Source organism: Schistocerca americana, chromosome 5, assembly GCF_021461395.2.
Source record: "Schistocerca americana isolate TAMUIC-IGC-003095 chromosome 5, iqSchAmer2.1, whole genome shotgun sequence".
Lineage (NCBI taxonomy): Eukaryota > Metazoa > Arthropoda > Insecta > Orthoptera > Acrididae > Schistocerca > Schistocerca americana.
Genome location: NC_060123.1, coordinates 212,071,772 through 212,089,366, shown reverse-complemented (window position 1 = coordinate 212,089,366; position 17,595 = coordinate 212,071,772). Strand labels below are relative to the sequence as shown.

The following is a 17,595-nucleotide window of genomic DNA, read 5'->3' as shown; positions in this document are numbered from 1 at the left end:
GTAAAATGGAGATAAAAAAAAAAAAACTGTTTAAAAGTAGCACACACAAAAAGCCACACTCTGCGACGATTAAAAGAACACAGGGCACAGTATGACTGGAGCATAAAGGTGTTGACGGATGGCATAGCACACAACGTAACACTGACGGCGAACCTCAAGGCAGTACACAATTAAAATCACACCTCTGGACGCACACGAGAAACAGCACGAAACAACACTGACGTGGCACACTGATGATGATCAATACAGAGGATCTGCCAGGTTCAAGGAGATGAGGGAGACCTGAAGAAGGGAGGGAGGGGAAGAGATGGGGGAGGGGAATGGGGGGCGCTCGGAAGAGGGCCAGGTAGGGAGGGATGTGGGAAGGAGAGAGGCAAGTATGGGGTGCAGGGTCTCAGGGGAGGGGGGGATGGAGGAAAATCCGCTCTGGGAGAAGGAGGAAAGAGGAGAAGGGGGCCCTGGGGAGAGGGGGGGGGTACAAGGCCGGGTTATAGTTGGAAAGAAGGGTATATGTCACGGCGAAGTTCGTCATCCGGGAGGGGGAGGCGTTGGAAATTGCCCTGATGAAGGAGATGGAGGGTGTGGAGGTGGAGAGAGGGAGGGATACAGCGATAGAGGCGCGGCAACGGGCGAGGAGTGGAGAGGAAGGAGGAAACCAGAGGGTGAGGGGGATCAACCCTGCGAACAATGTAAAGGATGCGGAGATGTTGGAGGAACAAGAGGAGGTGGGGGAAGGGGATCAGTTCATACAGGAGCCGTGTGGGGGAAGGAAGGCGGATACGGAAGGCAAGGCGGAGCACATGGCGTTCAAGGATTTGGAGAGCCTTGTAAAAGCGGGTGGGGGCGGAGATCCAGGCGACGCTGGCATAACAGAGGATAGGACGGATGAGGGATTTGTAGGTGTGGAGGATGGTAGAAGGATGCAATCCCCATGTCCGGCCGGACAGGAGTTTCAGCAGGCGGAGGCGGGAATGGGCTTTCTGCTGGATGGTCAGGAGATGAGGGGTCCAGGTGAGGTGTCGGTCAAGGGTGAGGCCAAGGTATTTCAGGGTGGGGGTGAGTTGGATAGGACGACCATAAAGGGTGAGGTAGAAATCTTGGAGGCGAAAGGAGCGAGTGGTACGGCCTATGATGATTGCCTGGGTTTTGGAGGGGTTCAGACGGAGGAGCCACTGGTTACACCAAGTGGTGAACTGGTTAAGGTGGGTTTGGAGGGTACGTTGAGACCGTTGAAGGGTAGGATAGAGAGCCAGGAAGGCGGTGTCATCAGCATATTGGAGAAGGTGAACTGGTGGGGGTGGCTTGGGCATATCAGCTGTATACAAGAGATAAAGGAGTGGGGAGAGGACAGAACCCTGGGGGACGCCAGCCGTGGGATAGAAGATACGGGAGTTGGTGTTGTGGAGGGTGACATAGGAAGGACGGTGCGAGAGGAAGGAAGCGACCAGACGGACAAAATTGATAGGCAGGGCGTAGGTTTGGAGTTTAAAGAGGAGACCGGGATGCCATACACGGTCATAGGCATTTTGGAGGTCAAGGGAAACAAAAATGGCGGAGCGACGGGAGTTGAGCTGGAGGGACAGAAGGTGAACAAGGTTGAGGAGTTGGTCGTCAGCAGAGAAGGAGGGTCGGAAGCCACACTGGGTAAGGGGGAGGAGGTGGTGTTGAGCAAGGTGCCGATGGATACGGTGGGAGAGGATGGATTCAAGGACCTTACTGAAGACGGAGGTGAGGCAGATGGGACGATAGGAAGAGGCGGCAGAAGGGGGTTTGTTGGGTTTGAGGAAGAGGAGGACGCGGGAGGTCTTCCACAGGTCAGGGTAGAAGCCAGTAGAGAGGATGACATTATAGAGATGGGCGAGGACAGTTAGGAAGGAATAGGGGCTTTCTCGAAGGTGACGGTAGGTGACACAGTCGTGACCAGGGGCCGTGTTGCGTTTGGACTGGAGGAGAAGCTTAATGTCTTGTGCTGTGATGGGAGTGTTGATGTCGGAGGGGGGCAACTGCCCCAAGTACTGGAGACTAGGAGCAAGTGGAGCGACTGAGGTATCAGCACGTTCCATGACGGTGGGGAAAAGAGAATAAATCAAAGTGGGGATCATCGGGGATGGAGAAGACCTCGGAAAGGTGGGAAGCGAAGTGGTTGGCCTTACTGAGGTTGTCTGGAAGGGGGCGATCGTCATGGAGAAGGGGGTAGTGGGGAGCGGAAAGGGAACCAGTAAGACGATGGAAGGCAGACCAGTACTTGGAGGAGTTGATAGGGAGGGTGGCATTGAGTCGTGTGCAGGTCTGGCGCCAGTCCCGGCGTTTCGTTGCTGTAATAAGGTTCCGTACGTGTCGCTGTATTTGCCGGTGGCGTTGGAGTGTATCCCTGTCACGAGTGCGGAGGAAGGAGCGATAGAGGCGGCGGGATTCACGGAGGAGGAGGACAGCCCGCGGAGGGAGAGTGGGACGGTGTGGGTGGATGGTTTTAGTAGGAACATGGGCCTCCACGGCGTCAGTAATTACCGTCTGAAGGAAGGACGAGGCGCGGATGATGTCGTCAGGATGGCGATAGGTAAGAGGGTGGCTTTCGACCTGGGTGGAGATGGAGTCCCGGTAGGCATCCCAGTTGGCACGGCGATAGTCATGGACGACCTTGGGAGGGGGTGCAGGTTGCGGAGCTGGAGGGGGGCAGTTTGCAGACGTTATGGTGAGAAGGACAGGGAGGTGATCGCTACCTGTGGGGTCAAGGACGGCGACTGTGATACGCCCAAGGAGGTTGGCGGAGGCAATGACAACATCGGGGGTGGTGTTACTTTCGGGTCGGGTGTGCTGGGGAATGGGAACAAGGTCACCCTGGATTGTGGAGAGGAACTGATGCCACCGCCGAAGGGCAGCAGGAGTGCGGCTATGGACGTTGAGGTCGGCGGCAATCACATAGGTGGAGAAGGTGTGGTCAATGTGTGAGATGAAGTCATAAGGAAGAGGAGCAGTGGAACATGAGTCAAGAATAAAGTTTAACATATATTAGGAAAATATTGTATTACAAGATGTGAGAAGGATTCCTGGTACTTACAGTATTACATTAAAATGAAGCGATATGTCCTTATCGTTTTTACAAACATCTGCATAGTTTCATTAGTCAAATAAAATATAGCCCTGAGAACAGGGTTTGTCAGACAAATAAAATAGGTACATGGAAGTTGGAGAGCGCATAAGCGACTGAGTAAAATCGGCCAGCGTAGTAGCACTGCGGCCAGGGCAGGTGGCGCTCAGGTCGCAAACTATGTGCCGATTGGCGTACTGAAGTAACATTTAAATATCAATATTAAATGCGTTCTTAACTAGAGTGACAATAAATAAACTAGAAAGCATTTAACACTCCCGTTATGACATTGTGGGAGGTATAGGAACATCAAAAAGACAGGTGGCGCTTCCTCCGTGAGTTACATGCAGTGGCCTATACAGCCAGAATATAAAAGTTATATTACCATATTAGTGAAGCTCATAGAACGTATATAAGTCAAGACTATAAGAACAATCTGTAATAGCTCTTAAGACATAAATTACGAAACCTGGTCCACAATCCAGTTACTACATACTTTAGAATAAAAGAAAATTACTACAGGGGCCCTCATGTAATTTTCTTTTATTCTAAAGTATGTAGTAACTGGATTGTGGACCCACCATCTCTCCCCCCTTCCTTACGGACGTCTATGGAGTACTTGTTGCTATTTCGCTACGGTATTGCAGCATCTCACAGGTTGATGAGCGAGTGCTGAAGCCGATATGCTATTTCATCGAAAGTTTCCGAATTTTCCCGATTTCTGCCGACTGAGGAGTGTTGCGACACCGTTTGACCCACCATGGTCTGAACAAGAGTGTTTCAGTGTATTTAACAGAATAATAAGTGAAATGGAAAATATATATCGCAAGATTTCATCTGAATTTACTGAACTGCCAGGAAATGCCAAATTTTAGCTCTGTAACTTGTAAACTGTGCAGCTATTTTAGTGCCAAATGTAATAGAGGATTTGATACAGCAGAGCTGCTTTCAAGTTTTTGGTGAACAGTTTACCATTTGGCTATTTTTCGATATATATGTTAAGAGATGTTTATTCAGACTTCGATGTACCTTTGAGGATATTTAAAGCAATTTCAGTGACTGCAGCATATTGTAGAACACTGTTTCAGCAAATTAAAAGAGATATCTAAACGTCGAGTGAAAACAGACTATCACATTTGGCTACCATGTCTATAGGATATGACACAGCTGCTACTAGACTTCAATGATACAATCAGTAAGGTTTTTTCGATCAAATCAGGAGAAATCACAGTCAGATTACAGTCCTTACTATTTTATTTCTAATTGGTAATTATGATTGCGGAACAAATAAAATATGTTCTTTATGACACTTCATGTTGGCGTCATTGTGTAGTAACTGCAATTATCAATAAAATGTAGATTTTATTTTATTTTAAAAAATTAATTTACTTACAGTATTGATGAAATTAATTTGTTGTGTGCAATATTTTATACCAACGTAGCTAATTTAATTAATATTTTTCAATAACTCGCGATTATTATGGTAACTATTCACGACACTACAAAATGTGCTATATCTGCGTAAAATATTGCGCTAATGTATTTTTGGGGAGAAAGAGTGAGTGGTGGGACGCATCTTTCTCAGGTCTGCCAGAGGCGCTGGATCAGCTCACTACGGCTGCGTGTAAATATAGCCCGTTATGACTTAACTTGCTTCGGGTTATCGACGATTGTGCTCATAGGAAGAGCACAAGCAGGCTACGTTATTCTGTAGCTAAAAAAGTTGTTGCAGTTTCTAGCCCAAAAAGAAGATATAGCGATCACAGTAACTATATTCAATTTCATCTCAACGTTCTATAATGAATTTGACACACGTTCTCTTCATTCTCCGTATGTATTGTGAACTCAGAGAAAGAAATACTATTGCATAAAGTTACCAGTTTGCACACTACTTTCATAAGAGCTCTGGGAAGACTTTACGCCACCGCAAAAAGTAACAAGTGTAAATTGTGAGAACAGCGGAAAATTTTTTACTTGGAACAAGGGACGTAAGCTGACCGTTGAGACGCGACCTTCGGTGGTGAATGTGGTTCCACTTGTTGCCGGTAGGCGCGCAGCGCTAGACGCGAAAGGCAGTTGGACGACTGTGGCGCTGCGGCGGCCAAGGGTGTAAACAGCTGGAGCGCGGGGTCCTCAGTTGTAATGTGGGTACGGTGCTAGACGTTTGGCCACGTGCGTACGCCGCGTGTGTTCTGTTGTGTTTATATTTTGCTCCGTTACTGCACTTGTCATCGGACCGTGATTAAAAGAGCCGCTGCCCCCTGTCTCTCTTACAGTACAACACGGGTGAGTGTACTTCTTAATGTCAATTGCAATTGTATACGAGTCACAGCGAAGATGCGGATAGCACAGTACAGTAAAAGTGTTTGAAAATATTGCTCAGCACGTACATTCAGCTTATGGCAGTGATACATTTAAATATTTGGTTTATAGTTTATAAGAATCGACAAAGATATTCCAAATTTCATTCAAGCACTTTCATTGGGATATGAGAGATAACGTAGTCCAACGCTCGTCCGTCATAGCTTTGTTGTTAAAGGAAAATACCCTTACTTCATAACTGCTCCAAAACACCACCGTGTAAAGATTTTCACTATTTAAAATAGAGCAGAAGCTTAAGGAACTTCGTCAGCTGCACGCCGGATGACCGCCGCCGCAAAGCAATTGGGAGACAAAGCTACGACAGTATTCTCTGATTTGGTGAGACTTGTGTGTTTACATTTGCAACATCAGTTTCACATAAAGCTGCTAGAATGTTTGGTTTCGCACCGGCGGGGCTGTTCTCACACGTACACCTAAAATCAGCGCACACGTACTACTTTAGAACGTTGACAGACAGATGTACACATTCTGAAGACAAGCTTTACCGCTGAAAGTACAAGATAGCAGACACGTGCAAGTTGTTCGGAACTGTAAATAGTACGCCTAAGAACAAGGATCAAGAGCTGTTCACGGTTTGCTAGATGTAAGTCACTCATTCGTGGACAGTAAATAATTTGTTGCGATCAGCTGGTTTGCGCGCGGTATTGGCAGCCTTTAACTGTTCCACGGAAATTTGGCGTTCGCGAACACAGAGCGCGCGTTCGTTTGTGTGTGTGTGTGTGTGTGTGTGTGTGTGTGTGTGTGTGTGTGTGTAAATCACATTACTTAGGATATAGCAAGGTAGTGGAAATTGAGATGCCTCGTACAAAGATTTTTCTCTTTGCGGTGATGATACACTTGCAGTGTTCAGCAAACTTTGTTATAAGATCGACGTAATGATACAGCCTCTATAATTATTCGTGACGCGACAATTGTTTAGTAAAGGTTCCGTCATTCGAAAAAGTTCGTCGTCGCTGATTTTCACTTCCATAACGACACTGTACACCTTACTAGATACACGAAACAAGAATGTTGCACAACATTAACTCTCATATTTAGAACTCTCGTGTTGGTCTTGCGAAGTTTAGAAAGATACATGAACCAGCGAGATTTAAACAGCGCATGACGTAGAATATTATTTAAGTGACCTAGAAGTAGCAGCTGCAAAAATTTTCAAGTTTTGTGACTCGTGTTCACAATGATCAAGGATCACACAACCGTTTGACGTTGCTGAGTTTTTTAACGTTCTACTCACCATCACTTCGGGCGACAGCAGTTTACTATGACTTTCCTCTCGCTTCTAAACAATGACTTTGCCAAACGTCTTCAAAAATCCGCTGATGTGTATCTGTATGAAAACTGTTTCGTGTTACAGCGATCTCAGGTAGTCACCAAATGGCTCGAGGCGCCACTTAGAAATAAGGGGGAAATACTCTATGAGAGATACATATCTTCCCAAGAGCATTTAGAGACGTGTGCAAGACTTACCGCTCGTATACACTTCTTACGTGAAAAATATAAACATTTTAAAGTCTCCCATTTTCGCTTGTTGCTGCGAGTACGCGTTTTGGACAGGTACTTTCACTAACGCCTTTTTCGCTGTCAAAGACGCGAAGCCCGAGGTTCATGACATCTGCTGCCTTCAAGTAATGGCTGTCACCTACAGGCCATGTGACAAGAGGGGGCGGGGGAGCGAGCGGAGGCGATTTCACCCTAGTTTTATTTTTTTACTTTTTTTTTAGCGAGAAGCCGTTCATTTTTAATAGTAGTAATTGTTGTAATATTAATGATCACCAGTGCTACAAGTAGTTTCCTGCCGTTCCCTATGTTAGTCTACCCTGTACAGATTTTTTTCCTGTCTCCGTAACTACTCGACACTCCACATCCACTTGAACGTGCTCTCTACGTTCAAGCCATGGTCTCCTCCCGCAATTCCCCCCACCCCAGCCACCTCGTTCCATTACCAAAATAAGTATTCCTTCATCTCAGAATGTTTTGTCAACCTACCGCTTCTTTTTGTATGTCCATCCTTGTGACTGGAGGTCTGCGGGACTTTGGCCGTTCACCTATGTAAGAAAATGAAACACCTACAGCCGTCCTTCCGATGTCGTTTATTGTATGGCTACGAGATTTGGTGCTTCAGTGCACCATCCTTAGGCCTTAGGTGATGCCGAGAGGGTTAACACCATCCGTATACACTATGTATCAGAGGCCAACATCTATAACTGGTTTCCGCAGATTATCTGTAACCGCAATATTCTCTCTCCAATCATCAACTTGATAATAGATCGCCGGCCGAAGTGGCCGTGCGGTTAAAGGCGCTGCAGTCTGGAACCGCAAGACCGCTACGGTCGCAGGTTCGAATCCTGCCTCGGGCATGGATGTTTGTGATGTCTTTAGGTTAGTTAGGTTTAACTAGTTCTAAGTTCTAGGGGACTAATGACCTCAGCAGTTGAGTCCCATAGTGCTCAGAGCCATTTGAACCATTTGATAATAGATCGTTTGAGAGACAAAATTGCGGTTACAGGTAATCTGCGAAAACCTGTTACAGATATTGGCCTTTAACACATCATGTATACGGATGGTGTTAACCCTTTCGGCATCAGTTAAGGCATGAATATGGTGCACTGATGCGCCGAAGCTGGTAGCCATACAATAAATGACATCATAAGGACGGCTATAGGTGTTTCATTTTCTTACATACCCCTTCCTTTTGTCTAGTTGCGCCATAAGACGTTTCCTCTCCAAAAACATACGCTCTTATTTAATTAATCGATCTGCCCATCCGAAGCTACAAGGTATGCTGACAACTACGTTGTTGGGCGCCCTGAATCAAGGTGAATTTCCGCTCTCTAATGACCTCGATATCGACGACAAGTTACTTTGGTTTTCCTTGGCTGAATTTAGGAGGCTGTCTATAATAGTAGACTACTTTTAATGTATGACATTTATGTGAAATTGTCGAAAGTCATATGTGCCATCATCAACTGCTACGAAAAACGATTATTATTGTTATCAGTTTCGATATTCACAAATAATCATCAGGCACGAAATGACCTACATTCACTGTATGCGTCTGGGTACAAGAGCAGTTGAACATAATGGGTGATGTCTTAAAAGTAGATTAGAAGATGAACATCAGCAGAAGTAAAACAAGGGTGATTGAATGTCGTCGAATTAAAAAAGGCGATGCCTGGCAATTACATTAGGTAATGAGACACTCAGCCGCGCGGAGTGGCTGTGCGGTTTGAGGCGCCATGTCACGGATTGCGCGGCCGCTCCCGCCAGAGGTTCGAGTCCTCCCTTGGGCATGGATGTGTGTGTGTGTGTTGTTCTTAGCAATAAGTTTAAGTAGTGTAGAAGTCTGGGGACCGATGACCGTAGCAGTTAGTTCCCTTAGGAATTCACACACATTTGAACATATGAGACACTCAGAGTAGCAGACGAGTTTTGCTTTTTCGCCAGCAGAAACATTGATGGTCCAAATAGAGAGGATATCAAATGCAGACCAACAACACAAAAGCATTTCTGGGAAATAGAAATATCTTAACAACAATTACAAATTTAAATTTTGGCATGCTCTTCTAGAGGTATTTGTCGTTAGTGTTGCCTTGTACGGTAGTAAAACGGGGGTGATAAATAGTTCATAAAATAAGAGAATAGAGGCTTTCGTAGTTTGTTGCTTCAGGAGAATTCTGAAAATTAAGTGGGAAAATCGAGTAACTAATGAAGAGGTATTACAAGGGAAAAAAACTGGCCAGATGCGAATAGGACTCGCGCACTGAGGTGTCCGTACAAACTTAATTATGTATGTAGACAGTTCAGTCATTCGGGCATTCGAGGAGAATCTCCACCACTTTCACCCGTTAGTTTTTAATACTGGCAGGATACTGACCTCAGAGATTCAAAGTTTCTCAACAATGTTTTAATTTTAATAATATAAATGTGACAGTCATGAAGGAGGCCGGCGACTATTTTTATAATTATCAGTAGGTCTCCATTGAGGCTGACCGGGTCGCAGTGGTAAAAGTCAAACATCAGGCAAGGGATTTTTGGGAATTTAGCCATCATCAGATATCTAGAAGCGATTACTTCACGTAGATATGACGTTTCACACACAACTTGAAATGCCATGCCTGTGACCAATAATCGCTCCTGGATATCTGATGATGTAGATAAACTTTGAAACGTGTGATTTGAACAATAAAGTCATTCCTTGCCTGATGTTTGACCTTCACCATTCCGACAACCCAGTCAGCCTAAATTCAGAACGCCTGATTTTTTAAGTTCAAGTTTTACGTTGGACAACAAATTACAAGACTTACTTTTTGTGATATAATTAGAAGTTAACTATTATCGGATTTTTCCCATTACTTGTACTGTGAAACCTTACTTCTTGACAAATGTCATTTAGATCAAGAGGAGGTAACCCGTAGGTTTTTATGAGTGAGTGTGTCAAAGTACGTGACGTTAATGGGCCAATCTTTTGATCGCATTGACGTATAAATTAACGTTTATTATACCACCAAGGGCCCAGAGATCTCAGTATGTGGCCTAATTTCAACTTGATACTCAGCCTGTTCCTTAAAATAAGGGGTCTTACCAGACTACGAAGAGACAGAATGTCCGATGAGCAATGACAAAAAGATTTTTTTTCGTTTGATATAATTACAAATTTAAAGTTTTCCGGGTTTTCATTTGGTTCCACTGTGAAACGTTGCTTTTCGCCAAATTTCACGATTCTAGGCCAACGGGAAGTACTGTGTAGGTTTTGATGAAAGAGTTTGCGAGTATCAAAATATATGACGTACATGGATCTTTTGGCTGCAGTGACTTAGAAGCTTCAATTTTGCACTCAGCCAAGGGACAATAGACCTCAGTATGTGACGTACATTTCAACTTGACCCGTCTATTTGTTGCTGAGAAGAAGGGTTTTGAACAGTCGGACCGACAGATGGACGGGCAACATAACGATTCTGGAAGGGTTCCGTTTTTACCGATTGAAGCATGCAACTCTAAAAAGAAATGTGTTACAGAGCTGTACTAAAAGAAGGAATGCGTTGGTAGAACACATTGAGACGTCAAGGAATCGTCAGTTTAGTAATGGAGGGAAGTGAGCAGGGTAAGCAATGAACAGGGAGACCTAACAATACAGAAAGCAGGTTCAAGTGGAAGTAGGTTGTATCAATCCAGTCTACAGATAGAGACCGTAATAACTACATACATAATGTTCAACACTGTTGTACTTAACGTCAACAGTGCAGACAGAACGTTATAACACAGTAATATAAAGTCTAAACGCTGCAAGGTTATAACGTTCAGTTTGCTAGGACATTGCCTAGTAGGGTACTGGTATGTTCCGGTCAATCCTCGAGATGAGGACAGCTTTGCTTATCATATACCAAATGTAAAAATACAAGGTAGGGCAGGGCACTATGTAACTCTTACCACAGTTTGTTGTGTGCATGCAGAATGACTAGCTCTCCTAGTAATTTCAAGTAAAGACTGGCTCCTCCCACCCCCTCCCTCCCCCCCCCCCCCCCCACACACACACACACACAGGCCATTAAAATTGCTACACCAAGAAGAAATGCAGATGATAGACGCGTATTCATTGGACAAATATATTACACTAGAACTGACATGTGATTACATTTTCACGCAATTTGGGTGCGTAGATCCTGAGAAATCAGTACCCAGAACCACCACCTCTGGCCGTAATAACGGCCTTCATACGCCTGGACATTGAGTCAAACAGAGCTTGGATGCCGTGTACACGTACAGCTGCCCATGCATCTTCAACACGATACCACAATTCATCAAGAGTAGTGACTGGCGTATTGTGACGAGCCAATTGCTCGGCCACCATTGACCAGGCGTTTTCAATTGGTGAGAGATCTGGAGAATGTGCTGGCCACGGCAGTAGTCGAACATTTTCTGTATCCAGAAATGGCCGTACAGGACCTGCAACATGCGGTCGTTCATTATCCTGCTCAAATGTAGGGTTTCGCAGGGATCGAATGACGGGTAGAGCGCCGGCCGATGTGGCCGAGCGGTTCTAGGCGCTTCAGTCTGGAACCGCGCGAATGCTATGGTCGCGAGTTCCAATCCTGCCTCGAGCATGGATGTGTGTGATGTCCTTAGGTTACTTAGGTTTTTAAGTAGTTCTAAGGGACTCAGATGTTAAGTCCCATATTGCTCAGAACCATTTGAACTATTTTTTGAAGGGTAGAGCCACAGGTCGTAACACATTTGAAATGTAACGTCCACTGTTCAAAGTGCCGTCAATGCCAACAAGAGGTGACCTAGACGTGTAACCAATGGCACCCCATACCATCACGCCGGGTGGTACGCCAGTATGGCGATGACGAATACACGCTTCCAATGTGCGTTCAGCGCGATGTCGCAGAACACAGATGCGACCATCATGATGCTGTAAACAGAACCTGGATTCATCCGAAAAAATGACGTTTTGCCATTCGTGCACCCAGGTTCGTCGTTGAGTACACCATCGTAGGCGCTCCTGTCTGTGATGCAGCGTCAAGGGTAACCGCAGCCATGGTCTCGGACCTGATATTCCATGCTGCTGCAAACGCCGTCGAACTGTTCGTGCAGATGGTTGTTGTCTTGCAAACGTCCCCATCCGTTGTCACCCTGCTCGTGTTCGTGCGGTAGCGTTCTCGCTTTCCGCGCCAGGGTTCCCGGGTTCGATTCCCGGCGGGGTCAGGGATTTTCTCTGCCTCGTGATGACTGGGTGTTGTGTGATGTCCTTAGGTTAGTTAGGTTTAATTCGTTCTAAGTTCTAGGGGACTGATGACCATAGATGTTTAGTCCCATAGTACTCAGAGCCAGCCATTTCCCCATCCGTTGACTCAGGGATCGAAACGTGGCTGCACGACCCGTTACAGCCATGCGGATAAGACGCCTGTCATCTCTACTGCTAGTAATACGAGACCGTTGAGATTCTGCACGGCGTTCCGTATTACCCTCCTGAACCCACCTGTTCCATAGTCTGCTAACAGTCATTGGATCTTGACCAACGCGAGCAGCAATGTCGCGATACGATAAACCGCAATCGCGATAGGCTACAATCCGACCTTTATCATAGTCGGAAATGGGATGGTACGCATTTCTCCTCCTCACACGAGGCATCGCAACAAGCTAATCATTTGCATATCACAGCATCTTCTTTCTGTCGGTTAAATTTCGCGTCTGTAGCAGGTCATCTTCGTGATGTAGCAATTTTAATGGCCAGTAGTGCATAAACACATGTACATTTACATTATGCCAGCTGGAACACAATGTGATTCGTGTGTGAATGTCGACGACTCAACACTGATCCTACTCGGTCAGTGGTCTCCATAACACCTAAATTACATACATTGTGCCAGAACTTCCGTTGCAAGAGTTACTGTCTTAAACTTTTGACGTTAAGCGTTTAAGCGAGAGAAAGTTTACAAAGGGTTTGAATTTATGTTTTAAGTTTGTCGGAAGTAGCTAAGTGCTCCCATTCTCGTGTACTGGATGAATATAGTCTTTTTAATTTGCGCGCTTTGTGTTAATGGTGCCTCAAGACACACATGGTTTGTAACTGTAATGCATGTCATATTGTGTTAAGCTTTTCAAACTCGGGGTCCCAGAAATGTTGCGACAAGCTTATGGGGTTGTAGAGCGTGGTGCCTCTAGGAAAAAAGTCGAGGATGGGGTGTCCGGAAACGTCGTCCAACTACGCTTATAGAGAGAGCGTCGAAGCAACAGGTACTGGCGCCTGCACCAGGCCACCCCTCGGCAGCCAACCTGGTTTTGTACGCTGGCGCACCGTAGTCGGAACGTGTCACAACGTTGTTTGTTATTCACTGATCGCGAATGATTGCCACAGCCGCCAATGACGTGGGTGGAGCTAGCTGCTGCGCGGGGAGCTCTTGTCTGCTATAAATGTGATGCCTCGGTGGATGACTGTTTCGGATACGGGTTTCCATCTGGAATTTATTTTGCCCCTGTACGAGGAGCGTTTGAGAAGTCCGTGCAAAGTCCGAGAGATGGCACCACCGGCGCTTATCGAGGTCATGTTAAGTTTGTAGCATCTTTGGAAAGAAAGCACACCAAGTTTCTGCCATATTGGTCTACTTCTTTGTGTTTGGCATTCTTTTGAATCAACGAAGTCGAGTGATTGTCAAAAAATGGGCGAAAAAGAATTTCGTGTGTTTATGAAAGGCAAAATGCATTAGGAGACTAAAGAGAAGTTTGATAAACATTACGGTGACTCTTTACCTTCAATTAGAACAGTTTGTAAGTGGTTTCAAAATTTTCTGAGTGCCCCTATGGGCACAAGTGATGCTGAACGTTCTGGACGCCCTGTGGAGGTTACGACTCCATAAATTATTGATAAAATCGATGACATGGTGATGGATGACAGAAGAGTTAAGGTGCGAGAGATTGCTAGTGCTGTGGGCATCACCAATGAACGGGAACATAATATTTTGCATAAACATTTGGACATGAGAAAGCTATCCGCAAGATGGGTTCTGCGATTGCTCACGGTTGACCAAAAACGGAATCGTGTGAAGTGTTGAAAGTATGGTTTGCAGTTGTTCAGGAAGAATCCGTAGGACTTTAAGCGGCGTTTCGTCACTGTGTATGAAACATGGATACATTACTATACTCCTGAGACCAAACAACAATGTAAACAATTGGTTACCAAGGGAGAATCTGCACCAAAAAAAGGCGAAGATCATTCCTTTGGCCGGATAGGTTATGCCGACTGTCTTTTGGATTCCAAGGGATAATCCTCATCGACTATCTACAAAAGGGTAAAACTATTACAGGTGCATATTATTCATCGTCATTGGACCGTTTGAAAACCGATCTGCAAGAAAAACGTCGGCGATTGGACCGCAAAAAAGTCCTTTTCCATCAAGACAATGCACCAGCACACACCTTAGCAGTTGTGGTCGCAAAATTTATTGAAATAGGATTCCAACTCGTTTCACATCCCCCCTATTCTCTAGACTTGGCTCCCTCGGACTATGATTTGTTCCCCAATTTGAAGAAATGGCTGGTGGGACAAAGATTTTATTTAAACAAGGAGGTGATTGCAGCAACTAATAGATATTTTGAAGACTTGGACAATTCCTATTATTCGGAAGGGATCAACAAAATAAAACAGCGTTGGACGAAGTGTATAAGTCTAAAAGGAGACTATGTCGAAAAATAAAAAAAAGTTTACTAGAAACACGTACGTAGTTTTTATTTTTGCACGGACTTTTCAAACTCCCCTCGTATATAAAAAAATAATGGACATTTCAGATGGTTCCAGGAGAAAAACTGCAGATTGATAACCATGTCCGAAACCGTCATCCACCGAGGCAACTGAACCTCGCATTCACAGGAGACTACTAGGCCTCTCTACACAGCCGCTAGCTCAGTCTTCTCCAATGGTGATTTTGGCAATGAGTCGCGATCACTGAATAACAAGCAACATTGCAAGACGTTTCGTCTAGGGCAGTGGTTCCCAACCTTTCGTAGACCATTCGTCCTGAGTGCAATTAGACATTAACTAGTACCTCCCCCCCCCCCCCACCCCCACCCCAGCAGCAGTCTGTTGCCCCCCCTTCCCCCAAATTGTCACCAAATTTAGCATCTAACTAAGCTGTACAATGGAAGACTTTTCTTGGAACACTTATTTTTTTAAATGCTGAAAGATGAATATATATATATATATATATATATATATATATATATATATATATATGTGTGTGTGTGTGTGTGTGTGTGTGTGTGTGTGTGTGTGTGTGTGTGTGTAAGCCTAGGGACTGATGGCCTCAGCAGTTTGGTCCCTTATGAATTCACACACACATGAACACTGGGTGGACTGTGTGAGGACCTGTAACTCCACCGCATTAATACTACTAACTGAGAACAAGTAATTACTGGTAACTTGTATAATCAATAAAAGAGCCTTACAAAATTGTGATAATAGTAATTTGAAAATAGTTGAGTTTTGTGATGGAAACAGAATCGAATCGTTTAGTTTTTACCTCTCAGAAAATTTCATTTTACCCCCAAGGTGATAATTACCCCGAGGTTGGGAACCACTGCTCTACGGTCTATCAACGTACAAAGTCACGTCCTCTGCCGAAGGGGTGACCTAATGGCAGGCGGCAGCGCCCATAGCTTCGACGCTCTGTAGACGTCGTTGGCTGACATTTCCGGACACGGTTCCTGTCCTCGGTTTATTCCTCAAGACACTCTTTACAATTTCTCGAAGTCTGTCGCAACATTTCTGGGCCACCCTGTATATGAAATACTGGAAAACAAATTTATGTTGTCCCTGGCATCTGTTAGATACGCAACCTGCAACTGGGTACATTGCACTATGCACCATGAATTGCGTTTGCCGTTCAGTAATCTCGTACATGGGGTGGGGAAACCCATACCGTTAATGAAAAGATCGCCAGTTCATTATCAAGCGGCAATATGAGAACGTTGTAAACGAACTAATATTTTACTTGGATAGTAGTTCACTTAAAGTTGCATGAGAGAGACTCTGTCCCAAAGAAAACACACTAGTCCTAAAACAACAGTCCCTGATTTTCTTGCAAAAAGTAAAATATTATTGGGAAATCTAACACCAGAAATTGATGTTGCTTTCCTCCAGTTACACAGAACTACGTAGAGGCACAGCTGATGAAATGAAATCTTACATTATTGGTGCTGTCAGACTGCTGTATGTCTGGCCCTAGCAGCAAGGCCATAAGCGTTGGAGTTCTCGGATGTGTATTCTATTCTTCTTTGCTCTCGATTCCTTGAAGTACTCAGTTCTGCCCATCACTAGTCTGTCAAAGTTTGGCGGAAGTACTTCAGAAATGCAGAGAGCATAACACGCCCTACTCGTACCCAGGCTGCTTTTCGGTTACGACACTTGCAACGTGCTAGCGAGCCTTGTCGCAGAGATCTCGAGCGTCTGAGGTCATGTGTTTTTGTGCTCACTCCGGCGCTGGTTTTGCTCTAAGTCACGATACTAAGTTCGTGTGAGACTTACTACACACTCAGTTTATCATGGTGGTTCCTCGGTGACCATAAACAAATGTCATAATTTTCTTTTAGCTTTTACAGACCTAGTCAACGTTTCCTAAGGTGATGGTGAATAAAGACCCATCCACTTAATTACAATCCGCAAAGCAACAAGCAACCATTGCTTGCATCATTGCTTAACCAGGCAAAGGGTGCTGCTCATCGATATCGGAAAGAACAGAATGCAAAAATTTTTGGTTTCAGCAAGAAGTGTTTACTGTCATGATCATATTGCGAGTATTCTACGGCTGGTGCCGCTTCTAGCTTCCTTTATTCCATTTCCTCCGAACGCGCCAATCTTCTTCTTGTAATCCTCTGGCATCCATCGCGTCCCAGACATCTCGATCCCAACTCCTCCTAGGACAGCCAAGCTTTTCTCTTTCCACTGGTGTCTATTGCCACACTTTCTTTGGCCATAGACCATCGTCCATCCTTCCCAAACGTCCATACCATTTTAGACGTTTCACTTCTAAGCTGTCAATTACTGATTTCTCGATACCCATTCGTCTTTTAACTTCAAAAGCACGTAATCATCATCATCCAGGTATCCTGCTATGGTGCCTTGCTCATGGGCGAAGAGAAGTGTGTACTAGATTTCGTCTCCCATGGGACTCCCATGGCTTCACATTTGCTCCTCCAGGCTTTAAGTGCTCCCTCCACATAGATTTTAAATAGCGTCAGTTTTACAGCTTATCCTTGGCGTAACCCTTTTGTATCAGAAAACTACGGTGACACTGAATTTTCTACATTGACAGCACTCACACCGTCCTAACAGAATTGTTTAATTGCTTTAATGTAATTCGTTAAAATGTAATTAATTATATGTCATTTATTTCTCAAACTGTTCCACAGATTGTTTTGTGGTACCGCATCAATAGGCCTTCTGAAAATCCACGAAGAGTGATTGGGTCTATCCCACTAGCGACTATTTTGCCTATTTCAGTAATATGAACATTACATCAGTACATGTGCACGTTGGATAGTCCTACTAGTAATGGAATCACAGTATGCACGATGATTTCCACAGTCCTGCCTATTCCTCTAATTACATACGAGGGTTGAAACTTTAATAG

At 44.9% G+C, this 17,595-nt stretch overlaps 1 protein-coding gene across 2 annotated transcripts in view; it reads left to right on the top strand.

The window, feature by feature from the left end:
• The first annotated feature begins 5,220 nt into the window (after positions 1–5,220).
• The window catches only part of LOC124615533 (V-type proton ATPase 116 kDa subunit a1), a 656,071-nt gene continuing 643,696 nt past the window's right edge, over positions 5,221–17,595 (top strand). For both annotated transcript variants that reach the window (XM_047143497.1, XM_047143496.1), the window contains exon 1: positions 5,221–5,374. The gene's annotated coding sequence lies outside the window, so the exon portion shown is untranslated. The remainder of the gene's footprint in view (positions 5,375–17,595) is intronic.